The sequence below is a fragment of the Physeter macrocephalus genome, chromosome 14 (genome assembly GCF_002837175.3).
Source record: "Physeter macrocephalus isolate SW-GA chromosome 14, ASM283717v5, whole genome shotgun sequence".
Classification (NCBI taxonomy): Eukaryota; Metazoa; Chordata; class Mammalia; order Artiodactyla; family Physeteridae; genus Physeter; species Physeter macrocephalus.
The window spans coordinates 69,078,461-69,094,422 of NC_041227.1; the positions used below are offsets into that span (position 1 = coordinate 69,078,461).

Here is a 15,962-nt window from a genome sequence, read left to right on the forward strand (position 1 = left end):
CATAGAGCCCTGCTCCTGGACAGGCAGCATAGAGACAGGGACCCCCCGCCCCCACCCCACTCCTTGGCTCATACCTGCACCTCCTCACCCTAGGCTCCCTTCTGGCTGTGCTCTGTGTTACAACTATTTCCTTTGTTGATCTACCTGTAAAATACAGGTATAGGACAGGACGTCTGGCTGGCTACAGGTCATGTGCCTTTGTACCTGGGGGTCTGGAAGATGGGCATGTGTGCGTACCTAGAGAGGTGTGTGTGTACCTGGGCAGGCATGTGTGTACGTGGACAGATATGTGTGTACGCAGGCAGGTATGTGTGTGCATGGGCAGACGTTTTGTACATGTGCAGGTACGTGTGTGTGTGCACGTGCAGGCATGCGTGTGTACCTGGACAGGTACATGTGTATATGGGCAGGGGTGTGTGTACAGCGTACATGGTAGCTGTCACCCAGCCGTCCTTTCAGGAAGGAAGCACACAGCAGAGCCCCTGCTACCCACTCTTCCTGGGCACTGTCCATCCCGCCCCACATCTGGAGAGGGGGTTCCTGCAGTCACCTGCACCCAAGGAGCCCAGCTCTTCTCCCAGTCTGCATGCAGGTCTCACTCAGATGGGCAGTGCCTGGGTCCACGGCCCTGCAGTTCTGATGCAAACCACGTAGCCCAAGATCCCCCCGGGGTTCCTGGCTGCACTTCTCCACCTTTATTGCTCCGCTTCCTTGCTGAAGAGAGAGGTGTGCAGGAAGCTGTTCCAGCAGCCGGGAGCAGTGGCCGGAGCAGCAGCAAAGACGGCAGCAGGCGCAGCGCCGGCACCCTCCAAATTGGGACTCTAGCCCTTTAAATCTTCTCAGTTACCAAAAAAGAAGAGGCATCAGACCCTGTTAATTAAAGCTCGCCCTGGTCCATCATTCTGAGGAGCTGCAGTGCTCTGCTCCTTCCTGATGGCTTAGAGATTCTCCTTAACTCCCAGCCATGGATCTTGGAGAATTTCCCCTGAGATCAGCAGGAGGTATGATCCTTGTCGATGGCACTCTGGGGCTTGTGTAGCTCTAAATCAATAACACAACTGACTGCATGGACGCTGCCTGGCCCGCCTTTCTTTCCTGCTTCCCCTCTGCTTCCCCTCCAATTTCCCAGCTTGTGTTTAGTTGAAACAAATCAAGTTTTCATGGGTTTTGGAGGAAGGGGAGGGGTCCGGGGTCTGGAGGGAGCTCCCAATGTGTTTGTTTTGGCCCTGGCTTCACCTAGCTGCCCAAGTGGCTTGGAGGAGCCAGGAAACATGTTTCTTCAAGCTCGGGCTCCTGCCAAACCATTTCCTCCCTGGCTGGGTCCCCTCCCTCAGGTCAGCATGAAAAGGGCATAACCCTGGCTTTGACTCGCTTCTTAAATCAATGACCTGCCACTGGGTCAGTCTGACGATGGCCGTTCCCCTGTGTTATTGGAAAACTCATCGCATAGAACTTTTTCTCTGTAAATTGTCCCGGCGGGAACACCGTGCGGCACCTCCCTTCCCCTTTACATTGAATGCTACTCGATTAAAATGCTTGCTGTAGGATTTCAGGAATCCATAACCTTTTCCCAGTGCCTTTTGAGGAAACTCACTTCTAGCCGAGTCTAAGGTTCTGTGGCAAAGAGTTGTTTTTCTTCAGGAATCTGCTCTAGGCTGGCAGAGAGAGGGAGGAGATTTATCTTCTTTCCCATTGCATTTTGTAAATTGTACTTGGGCCCAGAGAACATCTATCTGTAAATCCTTCATTGATTTGTTTTCATCCCCAGAGCTTCCTTCTGGGTGAAATGCTCTTCTCGAGTCGTACCCGAAAGAGAGGTTTCCTCTTAATCAGCTTGACACGACCTCACAGATGTCCCTGAAAGCCAGGCCCCGGCAGCAGGAGCCATTTTCATCGTCCTGGGTAACAGTCCCCGGGAGCCCGAAATACGGGGTCCATGTGCTTTGAGAGGAGGCTTGCAACCCACTGCCCCGGGAAAGTAGCTTCGGATGCAAAGCACTTTTACTGATGTTTCCAGGGGCTTTAAAACACTCTGGATGATTAACATTGCTTTTCAAACCTTGAGAGGATCTGAGCCAAAACATAGCTCACGGGAGTGGGGGTTTCCCCAAAAAGTCATTGCCTGCAGTGTCCCCAGCTGTTCACAGGGACAGTAGTTAGGGTGTGTGCAGCGAAATCCTTTCCGATCCCCCAGCAAAGAATGGGAACTTTCTCTGGGTGAATGGCATGGAAGTCAGTGTCTGTGCCTCCCGGAGACCAGGGTTGCAATGTGATTCGTATTCTCAGGACGATAAAACTCTCAGCCGTGGCAGAAACACTCTGGTTAGGAGAGACTGTTCAGAACCTACAAATGAAGCACTTGACGGCATTCCTAATCACTGTGCCCATGAGTGGATTCGTGTAATAATTTGGAGATTCTGAGGGAGGCATCCAGGGAGAGATGTTTCCTGTAAACTGAAAGCCACACGGGAAGCAGGATGAAGGGGGGAGGCCCGTGGGAGGGTTTCGTACCCCCTTCCCGGCTTCGCTTCCAGCTGGTCTGTGAATGGCATCGTGGGGGGTGGGCTTCTGCCTGGTGTTGGGTTGCTAGGTGGGACCGTGGCCATGGCGAGCAGGGAACTTCCCTGAGCTCATAGACAGAGGGTCCAACCTGGGGGCTGCTCAGACAGAGACGGGCCCCTCTTCCTGCCCTTTTCCCTTCACCCCCTTGAGGCCCAGTGCTTAAATAGGTAGACTGTTCCTTTGTGTCAGTTTTTCTCGTCACCTTAATGATGTGTGTGTGTGTGTGTGTGTGTGTGTGTGTGTGTGTGTGTGTCAGAATTTATTGGATGGCTGCTGGCTTTCAAGGAGCTATAAAGAGATCCCAGTGGAGTTTGTTTAGACACGGCAACTTCGTAGAGTTTTGTGGTCCATGGGAATTCATTTAATGGCCTTGGCGGGCTCTCACATTACCAGGGTGATGGAGCAGAAAGGACGTGGCCTTCGGGGAAGGACAGACCTCTGTTGGAATCTCAGCTCCACCGCTTACTAACGTGTGGCCTGGGCCAGTTACCTAATCTCAGTGAGCTTCAGTTTCTTCAACTGTGATATGGTAAAGTTGTCAGGATTCAATGGAATAATTAATGTAGCTAAGGTCTGGGGACACAGCAGGTATAAAAGAAATTGTTCTCTCCTTCCAATGAAGGCAGCCACCTTCAGTTAAGTAAACTGTATCACCAAGGATGGAACTATTGATATTTAAATAGCTCCAATGGCTCCTTCACTGACCGCTGGCCTGTGCCTTCTCTGAGGGCAGGGACGACCTCATCCGTGTCATCACACCCCTCCCCATGGCTAGCACGGGGCCTGGCGTGGCCCTGAAACTACATAAAAGTTTATTGAATAAATACATGATGGTCTGTGGACATGTAACCTTCAACATAGGTGATCCTTAACAGCTAAACCAAACCACTGCTCACTCACTTTACTTGAGAGATGCAGCGGAGCCAGATGCATCAAAGAGCCCCGTGACTGCCATAAATTGGGACTGAAATATGTCCTTTTGTGGGGAAATCTGAACTAATACAAAGTATCTCCTGCACGAGGACCTGGAGCAGGAACCTGGGGACCCCAGGCGTGTCCTGGAAGCCGTTCTGCTTGCTGAGTATCGAAGTCACCACTGCCTTCCCTCACCGTGGGCTACCCTCTCTGTGTCATGTTTGAAGAAGAGAAGAGCCTTGAAAAGGGAAAACCGCTCTGTCACTCTGGTGTGTAGGACAGGTCAATCAATAGATCAGTCAGTTCATCAATCAGTTGATGTGTATGTAGACACTGCCCATTGGGGAGAGTCACTGATTTAATAAATATTTATCAAAGATAATAGTAATTGTAATAATAATAGTAATAATAATAACAACAACTAATACCATCGCTACCTAGCATTCACCCGGGGCATCAAGCCCAGGATGACAGCACCTCTGCTGTCAAGTGGGAGACAGACAATTGTGTCCGTGCAGATGATGCAGGTTATGAGAGGCAGGAGCCCCGGGGACCACGGGCGCACAGCGGTAGGGCCCTAACTTGGGCTCAGCTCAGTTATTTGGGTGACCCCCAAAGTGAGTCCCCAAAGAGGTGGCTTTGGAAGAGCATTCTTGACAGAGGAGGTGACACAAGCAAAGGCCAGAGGTGGAAGAGGCACTTGAGGGGGTGGTGGGTGATTCCACCTGGCTATGTTCTGGAGGGCCAGGTGGTGAGAGAGGGGCCAGGCCCCAAAGGGCCTTGGGTGCCCGCAAAGGAGGGAGCTTTATTCTAAGGGAGATAGGAGAGAGAGCCACTTGGGAAAATGGAATTCAACCAATACGTATTGAGCACAAAGCGTGCACAGAGCTGCGGTCTGGGCACAGCAGTGAACAAACCAGACAGAAAGCCCTGCTCTTGTGAAACTTTCATCCAGTGGGGAAGACAAACAAATAAGCAACAGCAGGGTGAATTGTAAATTGTAAATAGCATGGGCTGGAGAGAACATCACTCAGGGAGAGCGATGGGCCTGTGTGGGTGCGATCCCAAACAGGATGCGGGGAGAAGGCAGGGCTGGAGTAATGCCCTTGGAGGTGTCAGCAGAACTTGGGCTCTGACGTTGAGGGAGATGGAAGTTTGCACCGGGTTCCGAGCAGAGGAGGGACATTTTAAAATGATTCTTCCAACTACCATGTTGGGAAACGATTGTAGGTCATGGGGTGGGAGCAGGAAGACCAGCTGGGAGATGATTACCAAATCCCAGTGAGAGGGGACGGTGGCTGGACAGGGGGTAACAGTGGATGTGTGCAAAGTACTAGGATTCTGTTTTTTTGTTACTGATTTTTGTTTGTTTTGGTTTTTTTTTGTTGTTGTTTTAAGAATGGAGGCAATGGGATTTGCTGATGGATTGGGTGATTGTGTGAGATGAAAAGATGAGTCAAGGATGACTCAAGCTTCTTTGGCCTCTGTTGGGGACAGCTGTGGGTGGAGCAGGTTTGGGAGAAGATCAGGAGTTGGTTCTGCTAACTTTGCAACGTCTGTTGAGCATCCCGGCAGAGATGTTGAGTGGGCTGTCCTGAGTTCACAGGAGAGATCTGGGCTGGGTACAGCCTTGGGAGCCATGAGCCCAGATGGTATTTAAAGCTATATCAGATGAGATCATCAGGAGACCGGCTACAGATGGAGAGGCCTCGGGACTGGATTCTGAGGCATTACAACTATTTACAGGTTAAAGAGAAGAAACGAGCGAAACCAGTCAAGGAGACGGAAAAAGAGGTGTCTCTCCTGTCTAAGACAATCCATCCCCTTCCTGTATTCTGTCTCTTCTCTTCTCCTGGGAACAAGGCTCATAGATCATCCTCCCCATTTTCCACTTGTCTTTTTCTCTTGGCTTCCTCCCAACATCCTTAGAGACCTGCTCAGGTCTCCTTCATCTTAAAAGGAACCCTTTCTTGACTCCTGAGATCTCCATTTGCTTTTGCCCTATTTTTCTCTTTTCCTTTACAGGTAGACTTTTCTTTCTTTCAACATTAATCAAGTAACTACTATATGCCAGGCATAAAGGATGCAGAGACAAAAAATAGACTTTCTCCACTTGAAAGAAGATCTATTTATTTATACCTTGGCTACTTCCATAAAGCATTTTGGATAGCATTTTGGTGGTGGATATATAATGAAGTAGAAAATATATAAACCATAAACTAAGGAGAAAAATTCTGTACCAAGGAGAATACAGTTTAGAAGCACAAGATCAGAAAAAAATAGAATGCACAATTGAAGGTCAAAGGGTTGTATAAGAATATAATTGAGGGACTTCCGTGGAGGTCTAGCAGTTAAGACTTACGCTTCCACTGCAGGAGGCGCGGGTTCGATCTCTGGTCAGGGAACTAAGATCCCACATGCCACATGGTATGGGCAAAAAAAAAAGAAAAAAAAAATAGAGCCACCAATCTGATCAGAACTTCTGGTCAGAAAAAAGGGAAATGGGCCAACAAGTACGTACTGTATAGCACAGGGAACTATACTCAATATCTTGTAATAACCTGTAATGGAAAAGGATTTTAAAAAGGGGATTATATATACATATACATATATATATATATATACATAATATATATCACTTTGCTGAATCTAACACAACATTGTAAATCAGCCATATTTCAATTTTTTAAAAAAGGAAAATGGGAATTCCTTAAAATACTTACAGAAGTACAATATGTATCCCAAAGGTTCTCGTATCATTAATTATATAGCTTCATACATTTTTACCAACTGAACACACTAAGCAGTACCCAGATCAAGAACTAGGACAGTATTCACACCCCAGATCCTTCCTCTCTCCATAGAGACTGACATTGTCAATTTGCCTGTTTCAAACTTTTTTTGGGAATTGCTTCTTGAGTTTCATCGTCCATGAGATGATATGCTAGTTCCGCAAGGAAAAGAACATTTTTCTGGCATTTTGTTCTAAAAGAATATTTTCTTCTGGAGTTTCATTTAAGGGACACGGAAAAAATTGGGTAGACTATACCTTGTCTATTTCCCTAACATATTTTGGATAGTATCATGTATACATGTGTATGTAATGAAACATCAAATGTAAAAATTTAAACTAAGGATACAGAAGGTCGAAGGGTGGCACTTGCTTAGCATCAGAAGGCAGAACCTGGAGAGGATGGGATGCCATAGAGAACGAGGGCAGGGAGCAACCCTCGGGTTTGGAAAGTAGGTGGCGCCCAGCACGCTTTCCTGGAGTGATGGAGGTGGAAGCCAGATTGAGGGAGGTCAGGGAAGGACCTGGAGCTGTGAAGTGATGCCTTTGATTGGAGACCACTATTTCAAGGGGGTCCATTCTGGTGGGAAGGAGGGAAAGGGTGGCAGACAGAGGGAGATGCAAGACCTCAGGAAGCATTGAGTTTACTTCTCAGTAGAATGGGAGAGACTTCATCATGTTCTCGGAGAAACAGATGGTCAAGAGATAGAGGAAAGAGATAAAGGGGAGAGAAAAGAAAGCTAAAGGAGCAGAGACCTAGCTAAATTCTCCTAGTGCGCATGTGCAGACACACACACACACACACACACACACACACACACACACACACACACACACACACACACACACACACACACACACACACCCCCCCTCGCTCTACACACACACACACACACACACACACACACACACACACACACACACACACACACACACTCAGCCTACCTTGCTTTCTCTCCCTCTCTCACTCTTGCTGGTCATGGACCCCTCTCCTTGCCGTTTTTCTCCTTTGTTTGGAAGCTAAGATGCCTTTAGCAACCGCACACCCCAGTGGGGGCTCTAGGACGTGATCCACTCGGGCCTCTCCCTAAAGACAGGGGCACTGTGGGTCCCTGCTGGGCTTCATTTCAGCCATCTGTCCAGGATGTCAGGGCTGCCTTAGTGAGGTCCAGACTGTGTCCTTATTTTTCTAAATGAGGAGACTGAGACCCAGGTTTTCCTGGCAGTGTAGAGACAGCAGCACAGAACTCACCCCCAGACCTCTGGATGGCTTGATCACAGCTTCAACAGACATTTCTAGAACACTCTCTCTCTCTCTTTTTTTTTTTTCATGTTTTCCCACATCAGTTTATTTTACGTGAAGAACAGTGAGAGGTTACAGCACTACACCCACATGGATAAGACATTTTATTAAATTCCATGCCATTCTGAAATAGCACATAAAGAAAATTTTTGTTTTCACTTGAGAATGACAAACAATGCTGTGTGTATGTGTGTGTATTTGTGCGTGTATACATACACATACTCATATATACATATATTGATATATATACATATACAAACATATGTATGTATGTATTTACATATGTATTTATGTATGTATCTACCTATTACTATATTTTAAATAAGATTGGCAATAGAATGTAGAGGTCATGAAATGTGATTTTAAAGGCTTTGGAACTGAGTCCCATTAACTTGTAAGCATTCCTGGTGGCACTAGAGAATGCTCTCTCTTGATCTTTCAAACTTGAGTATTTCTCAAATTCCAGCGTGCATCAAAATCACCTGGGGGGTTTGTTAGGACACTGATTCCCTGAGCTCCACCCCCAGAACGGCAGATTGGGTTCTGAGGCGGGGCTGAGAATTTGCATGTCTAACAGCTTCCCAGGTGATGCAGAGGCTGCTGGTCTCCGGGCCAGGCTTTGAGAACCCTGCTGGGGAGGTGCTGTGGGCAGAACAGGCAGGGAGGGAAGCTGGACCTAGTTCCTAAGAGGTTTTCCTTTGGGCTGATCTCATTTCCCTCGGGTCAGGCCTGAATGAGGTGGAGGTGGCCAGCTGCCAGCCCCAAGAAGATGAGCCATTCCACCTTCTAGCCACCAAAAGATCTAAGGAATGCGGTGGGGCAGGCTGTGTGCTCTGAGACTAATCCCGGCAGAGTCAGGCTGTCCTTAAACACGGCACCGTCCGGGCTATTCCATCCCTCCTTGCCTGTCCTTCCGTGGGGGACAGAAACACAGGGAAACCCGCTGTTTGGACCCAGGTTGGGACTCCCAGCAATTCTGAGAGCTGCTTTCCCTCCCGGATCCCCAGCGGAAGGAGGAACGCCTTGCTGGTTGTGACCCAAGGTTCTCCGTCTGCATATTCCATTATCTTAGCTCTCAGCGCATATGTCAAGTGAATTCTGTGTCTCTGGCAGGTTATTAGGCACTGAATTAGTGCGGTGAAATAAAAACTGTAATAAAGCTGTACCAGACTCTTAAATTGTTAAAATTTATTATAAAACGTGCATAGTTATTAACTGATTTTCGCCTGTGTGCGTTTGCTGGCGCCCGAAGCCAAAGAAGATGAAAAGTGGCTCTGTCAAAGGGAGGCCGAGAGTTGGCTCCTGGAATTCTCCAGAGTCCCAGCGGGGCAGCAAATTCACAGATTCACGGAGAGCACGGATGGCCTCTCACTGATGGCTGCTGCCCCTCCCTGGCTCTGCCTGGGGCTCTCCAGGGCTGCAGGTCACGGTCCCATGGGAAGGCAGCCCCTCTGTCCACTTCAAGGAGGTCCTGGGGAGGCCGAGGGACACCTGGATACATGGGGTCTCGAACCTCACCAGTGTTTGCGCTCAGGAGGCCTGGGTTCTCCCCCCTCTCTAATCCTGGGACCGAACATTTGAGCTTGGAAAGCTGCTGCCTGTGGGCTTCTACCACATTCTCTTCTGCCATATCCTCAGGCTTATTTCCCACTCTGTCTTTATTTTTATTTTTTCGTGCCGCGTGGCACGTGGGATCTTAGTTCCCCCGAGGAGGGATCAAACCCGTGCCCCCTACATTGGAAGCTCGGAGTCTTAACCACTGGACCGCCAGGGAAGTGTCCCCCTCCCCCACCCCCACCTCTGTCTTTTGAGAACCAGATGGAGGGACCAAATTTTCCTCCACTCAGCTAAGGCTGTTTGTTTCCCGGTGGTTCCATCACCAGGGTGCTGGTCACTGGGCTGTCCGGGTCTCCCAAGCATTCTCCAGAAATGAGATGAGGGTGTTTTCCCTGCTGCTCAATTCTGTGGGAAGTGGAAGGATGATGTGTCCTCTGTTGCAGAGGGAGATGTTCTCTAGAGACCTTAGGATGGAGTGGGGAAGGGGATCCCTGGCTTCCAATGTGCATTTTGAACCAAGTCCCAGGTTGCTGTCTTGACCCTGGCTCCAACCCCCTAAGAGATGCTTTTGAGCCAATGGTGGTGTCCTGATTGTTTTTTTTAGCCCTGAGTTCTTATTGCCACCTCGAGACTAGCTAGATTGTAAATTCACCTGAACCCAGAGGCACCTCTGCCTGAGAAAAAGTGAGAAAGAAAAGCTCAGAATGTTTCCCAAATGCCAAGACTGAGAGTTTTCTTGCGTCTCTGCCACTGTGCCCTGGAGTTGCCCTCGGGAGCTTATCAATCCACTGGTACCCTGTAGATTTCCACCCGTAACATACCAGGAACCACACATGCCATCATGGAGTCCTTGGCAGGGTGGGGGAAGGGGAATGGGCCCTGTGCTTAGGGAGCTCCCAGCCTTGCCATGATCTGTGTGGTTCATGGTGAGCTGAAAAGCTCAGGGCCAGTATGGGAGATCTCCTTGTCTTTACAGTCACTCTGGGAGAGATTTTCCTCGAGCATGTTTCTGTTTAGTCCCTATGTATATAGTGTAGCTGATGCCTTAGCCTCAGAGCTCACCCTCCTACTAAGAGCTGGGGAAGCCCAGTAATTGAGTTCCTGCTTTCTTGTGGATACACTGCTCTTGTTGGGACACTGGTTTGTTTTTGGTTTTGTTTTTTGACCCTAGGTCACTAAGACTTCCATTTGAGTGGGAAGTTGCGGGGAGCATGACCTATATTTTAAAGACTCCTGGATGGGGCAGATGGCTTTCTCCCTTCCAGTCACTGATTTGGAGGAAAGTGAAATTATGCCAGCAAAAATGTAAGACATCTAAGCTTCAGTGATTGTCCAACACTCCAAATCCTCCCTTTCCTTTGCTCTGTCCCATCAAAGCCTAAGGATAGTCCATGGCACGTGTAGGGAGAGTAACAAATATTTGGGATTCAAACAGAGTTATGAGTTTCTTCCTTTCTCACCTCCTCTTGGCATGGTTGTACTGTGCACACAGAAGCTAACAAGATTACATGAATATGTAATAAAGTGAAATCTAGCTAGTTCATCAGCATCATTTTTTTGGCCAAGCAGAATGATTCCCTGGTTTTAAAAGACAGTGAAATTGCTGGTGTGAGAGCTGGTCCCTGCTGAAGCCGGTTATAAAGTGGCCAACTTAAGAGAGCCATGGTGCACTGCAGAAACCCCACGTTTAGGATCCATTTATATCTTCACTACCTTGTTCCAGAAAGGATGCAAGGCGGTTTGCAAAGATGCATATCCAACTGCAAGGCATAATTAAATGAAAAAAATAAATGGACAAAGAAAATAAGACAAAGGGAAAACAAGACAGCAAAAGCAAGAGTGGAGCCAGAAATGAGGTTAGGACACAAAATTCATGACATCAGTTCCTGTGCATTTGCTAGAGGTGGAACTCTGGGGCAGCCCTGAGCTTTCTCTCAGCCAACACAGAGAAGGAAGCGGTCCTTTATTAAAGCATCCTCGCCATAAGAGTCAACCAACTGCTCAGAAAAGGCACAGCTATTTCTGTTTCTGGAGGCAGAGAGAAATGTTCCCTGTGGGTCCTCAGAGAAGGGACATGGTGTAATACAACATGCAATGTCCTGAATGGCCTTACTGTCCATATGGCAAGGAGTTTAATAGGGCTGCCTCTTGGAACATTCCTCAAGATGTGGGGGGGGGATGGTTAGGGAGAGAGAGCTGCCCCAAAATACTCTCCGGAGGTCTGACTCAAACTTAGAATTGAGATGATCGACGGTAGGCTGCCTTCCCCTCAAGCCTTTTTCCATGATGAGTGATTCCAAGGCGTGGCATCAGAGGCTGCTGTAGTGTTCAAGGGTGTGTGTGTGTGTGTGTGTGTGTGTATGTGTGTGTGTGTGTGTGTGTATGGGAGGGTGGTAAAGATGGCTGTGCTGAGGGTTTACCTACCCCAAACCCTCAGCTTCGTCCCTGTCATTTTTCATATTGGGGTTCCTCATAACATTTACCTGAAGAAAGGGTTTCCCCACTAGTCATATAGCTTGAAAATCATGGTTTAGGAAAATGGCTTAACTTAATTCGATGGGTGGGTTTTCTCCCAACAGCATGAGCACTGGGCAATGAATTTTGAGGTAATTCTCCTTGACAAGTTCTTGGAGGGCAGCTGCCCTGAGCTCCTGGATGGGTACAATCCCATATGCTTTAACAGGTGGTGGAGCTGGAGGGGGCCCTGAAATCCTCTTATGGAAACTGAGGAGGTGACCAGGACACCTTCCTGAACAGGATGCTGTTTGGGACGCATCTACCGCCATACCAGCTCCTTCGAACTGGCCGCTCTTCCAATTGGTTGGTGCTCGACTAGCGTCCATTTTGATTGGTCACTGTCTGCACCCTACGTGGTTGCTCATTTTGAATATCACCCTGCCTGCAGTGTGGCTGAGAAACTCCTCAGGGAGAATTTGGGGTCCCCTGTAGAGTCCAGACCAAGGGTCTAACAACTCCCCCAACTCTGACTATGGCAGAAAAACTTCTAATCCAGAAATAAATGTAAACATCCACCTCAGTGATTAACCTCCCCATAAAAAAACCCATTATATTTAACTTAAGGCATCACCATTTCCTCTGAAATATACTGGCCACAAATTAAACTTGTAGGTCCCAGAATGAGCTAATTTTATATACATATTTTTGACTCCAAGGCAGTTAAGTGATGAAGAATGATTTCTGAAAAATGATGACGTTGGGTTTCAGAGTAGCTGATCTACATGCTTTCTTTTTGGCAGTAATTAGAGATCAAAGCCACTTGTCTATAACAGCCCCTACTAATTCACGACCGTAAAATCATGCCCTCTTTTCAAAAGAGAATAATGATCATTCTGTTCTCTGTTGGTGTTCAGTTCATCTAAGAAGGGCCTCAAGTTATAAAGACAGAAAATAAGGAGGAAGAAATACAATCCTACTTTACATCACGTTTATATGCGTTCTATGCACCGTTTGCTATTCTGGGTGCTGGGTTAGAGCAAGGAACAGCGCTGATAAGGTTCCCACACTTGTAGAGCTCATGCTCTAGAGGGAGAGACAGACAATAAACATTTAGCAAATATTTTCTTTTATGTCTTTGAACTAATTCCAATATCTGAGTCAGCTTGAGCTTCGTGTCCATCAGTTGCCTTTTCTCTTGAATACAGGTCATATTTGCCTGGTTGTACGTATGTCTAGTAATTTTGAATGCGTCCTGAGCTTTGTGAATGACAAATGGCAGAGTCTCTGGGTTCTGTTATGTGCATCTGAAGAGTATCCACTTGTTTGTCAGTTTGTTTGTTTTGGCAGGAAGTTAACTTGGCTGGACAGGAGCTGAAACATCCTCTCAGTTCTCTGAGGCTTAGCTGGGCTGCCTGAGTCTGCCCTGGGTGTATAGTCCTGGGATTGACCAGAGGTTCGGCAGAGTTACTCGGGACATTTGGGTCTCCCCTCTGTGACTCTCTCCCTTCTGGTACATCCCTGATGCTGTTGATTCCCTGAACTCTGTTTTCTGATTTCTTAACAGTAAGGTTTCAGTTTCTAGCCTCACAGGGCACTGACAGGGGGCTACCTTCAGGTGAAAACCATAAAAATGGGAACTCGCTTTCCCTCCTCCATATATCAACTCCCTATCAGTTTCTTCCTATTTGTGGTCACTCTCAGTGACTTTTGAGCATTGTCTTTTAGATACTCCCCAGAATTTGTGATTGTTATTTGTTGGAGAGTTAGTCTTCTATGAGCTGCTCTGCAATTATTATAAGTAGAACTCCCAAATTTATCAAGTAGATAGATAGATGGATAGATAAGATCATTTCAGATAGTGATAAATGCTATAATGGAAAAAAATAGGACAGAGAGTGTCTGGAGTGTATGTGGAGGGGGCACTTCACCTGAGTGATCGGGAAGAGCCTCTCTTAGGAGGTGACATTGAGCGGAGACCTGAATGATAAGGAGAAGCCAGATGTTCACGGACCTGGCATGAGCCCTCCAGAGGGAGCATGAGGTATACAGATACCCAGGCAAGAATGAGCTGGGTGCGTAGGAGGGCCAGGGATTCAGTAATGGGAACAAGAGAGCAGGTGGTCAGAGGCTAGATCACACAGGGCCTCGTAGCCCACGCTAGGGCACTGGCGTTTCATTCTGCATATGATTGGAAATTTAAACAAGACATGATGTGATCTATTTCATGCTTTCCGAAGATTGCTCTGGCTCTTCGGAGAACAGGCAGGAGTGGAAGCAGGCTGCCGTGGTCATCTAGATGGGAAGGATGGAGGCTTGGGCGATGGGCCCAGTAGTGGGGAGTCTGGATGAGCCCCAGACACCAGGGGTCAGTGCTGACCATAGCTAGTCACTGTCCCCAGAACAAAGACCTAAATGAGGTTGTCAGAAGTGGCTCCTAAGAGACCACTCCTGGAGTGATCAATTCGGCCCAGTGGTCATAGCAGAACAGCCCTGCCTAGCCCTGTCTGGCTTTCTGGGAAATTTGGGCTCCCAGTTTTACAAGCAGAGAACTAGTAGTCATGAGATGGGACAAGAGCCTCATCGAACTGGGCCGGGCCAGGCTCGTACCCACTTCTGGTCCCTTTGTCCAGGTGAGGCTCTTCCATGAAGCCTGCGGGTAAGTGAACTCAAGTCTGGCCCTCATATTCTGCCATATAACATTCCATTTCTAGAAGTCAACGGCAGAAAGTCCCTCCTGGTTTTCTGGCCTAAGCGGGGGTACTGGCACAGCCCAACAGAGAAGTCCCTGCGTCCCACGCAGCCAGGGTGACCCCAAGAACCGTTGATGAGGCCCCCGCAACCGTGACTAATGGACACGAAGAGCTAACGGACTCCCCTCCATTCTCAAAGCCTCTACCAACACTGCCACCAAGAATAACAGGCATTTAGAAACTAATTATACATCTGGACAAATCTGTTTCAGTCTACTGGATTGAACATAATCATATTAAAATATAATGAATACATTTAAACACACAGTGGAACCAGCACCGGCAGGGGAGGCTGGCGTTTAAGAGAGTGGTGCTGGCGGAGCCCAGGCCTGCAGCATGTGGGAGCGGAGCCCCCCCGCAGGCCGGTAACTGGTTTCCTTGTCACTTTTAGTTTAGGTCCTAATCTTCTGCCTCCTGGCCTGACGCGGGCTTGTCCACAGAAACTGGTGGCAGTTCTGGCCCTGACTTTGTTGTCTGATCTTTGTCTCATTTGGGTTGGAGAGGTGGAGTCAGGGTTGCAGGATGTTTGGGGTGATGTGGTGACCACAGCCCTCAACCCTCTGGGCAGCCAAAGTCCCTGGGAATGTGGGTGGAGGGCACCAAACGACACGGGTGCTTCCCAAATCCCGGCCTCCAGATCCAGCCTGGACACCCTCAGCCGTACTCATGGAGCATGTCTCCTGCACTCCAGCTTGGACGAAGCCTCAGGCCTCTCCTGGGAATCCCTGAGAACCTGAGCCCCCTCTGGCAGCTGACCCGGCATCTGAAGCATGTTTTGGCCACGACACCCTGGACCAAGGCCTTGGCCTCAGCTCCCTGCTGCTTCTTGCTGCTGCCCTGTGCCACCTGTACCAGCCGAGCCCAGCACAGTACGGTCCTCATCTGGGTGTGATGTTCCAGGTGACACTGGAAAGTGTCAAGGGTGGGGTGAAGGGGCCCCCGTAGGCATCAGTAGCCAGCTTCCGGAAGAGCAGCACCACAGCATGGAGGCAACTTGGGTCTAGGGCTGAGGCTGTCTGTCTCTTTTGGTGCTGCCTCTAGGTGGAGGGTCCTGGACCCCGGGGAATACATCAGAGGCAGGCATTGGGGTGACCACTGCCGAAGGAAGCCACAGGTGAGAGCTTGATTGTACCTCCCAAGCGGGTCCCCACGACGAGGCCAGTGGCCCAATTGGTGCCCTGCAGCCACACATTATCTCCTAGGCCTCTTCCCACTGCCTGGGGTCCCAGCATCTTAGTCACTGCTCTGGCTTCCGAAACTGTCCCAGGAGGTTCTTCTAAAATGAGATGGTGAACTGGGGGCTCCTGGGCAAGAGCCAGCCCACAAGGAGTTTGGCCATTGTTGTTGTTTAGAGTTGTTGTGTTTTTTAATTTTGTTGTTGTTTTCTCACAAAGTGTTTTAAACCTTTGAAGTAGGTGCCAGCACTTAAAAATCAGTCGATTTATTGTTTTAACCGTCTGGATTTCTAGCTTCTCTCTTTTTTTTTTTTTTTTTGCGGTACGCGGGCCTCTCGCTGTTGTGGCCTCTCCCGTTGCAGAGCACAGGCTCTGGACGCGCAGGCCCAGCGGCCACGGCTCACGGGCCCAGCCGCTCTGCGGCATGTGGGATCTTCCCGGACCGGGGCACG

At 48.7% G+C, this 15,962-nt stretch overlaps 1 protein-coding gene across 1 annotated transcript in view; it reads left to right on the plus strand.

The window, feature by feature from the left end:
- Positions 1-597: 597 nt before the first annotated feature.
- The window catches only part of CALN1 (calneuron 1), a 475,967-nt gene continuing 460,602 nt past the window's right edge, over positions 598-15,962 (plus strand). Inside the window, exon 1 of the mRNA XM_024121919.1 lies at positions 598-1,001. The gene's annotated coding sequence lies outside the window, so the exon portion shown is untranslated. The remainder of the gene's footprint in view (positions 1,002-15,962) is intronic.